The 306-nt window shown below is 34.0% G+C and overlaps 1 long non-coding RNA gene across 2 annotated transcripts in view; it reads left to right on the top strand.

Moving 5' to 3' along the window:
• LOC110427602 (uncharacterized) overlaps positions 1–306 on the top strand; it is a 2,476-nt gene that overhangs the window by 420 nt on the left and 1,750 nt on the right. The window contains exon 2 of one of the 2 annotated variants that reach the window (XR_002446300.2): positions 116–237. The exons of the other annotated variant lie outside the window; for it this stretch is intronic. This is a non-coding gene — a long non-coding RNA (uncharacterized LOC110427602). The remainder of the gene's footprint in view (positions 1–115; positions 238–306) is intronic. 2 annotated transcript variants of the gene reach the window in all.

The following is a 306-nucleotide window of genomic DNA, read 5'->3' as shown; positions in this document are numbered from 1 at the left end:
ATTGTGTGGTATGAGTTGGTTGATTAAAGTATATGGATTGTGTAACAAATGTTGTGTGGGATGTTGATAAAAGTTATGAGTATAATTGAGAGTATTGGGTTTGAATGATTGCTAGGGAAAGTATAGTCAGTAACGTTGTTGAGAAGGTGTGCTGAAGGAAGTAACAACAGATTGGCAAGTAGAATTAGCTAAATACGCATTTGAACTAATAGCGACATAGTGTCCCGCTATTGTAAGGTGAGTAAGGGGTATCCATTTTAAAACTTTCTGTGTCTATGTAAATGTATATATATATTCATATGTGTT

This window comes from Theobroma umbraticum, unplaced genomic scaffold (genome assembly GCF_002168275.2).
Source record: "Theobroma umbraticum cultivar Fairchild unplaced genomic scaffold, ASM216827v3 scaffold_106.0, whole genome shotgun sequence".
Lineage (NCBI taxonomy): Eukaryota > Viridiplantae > Streptophyta > Magnoliopsida > Malvales > Malvaceae > Theobroma > Theobroma umbraticum.
Note: the sequence above shows the minus strand (reverse complement) of the source record. Positions and strands in the feature narration are given on the sequence as shown.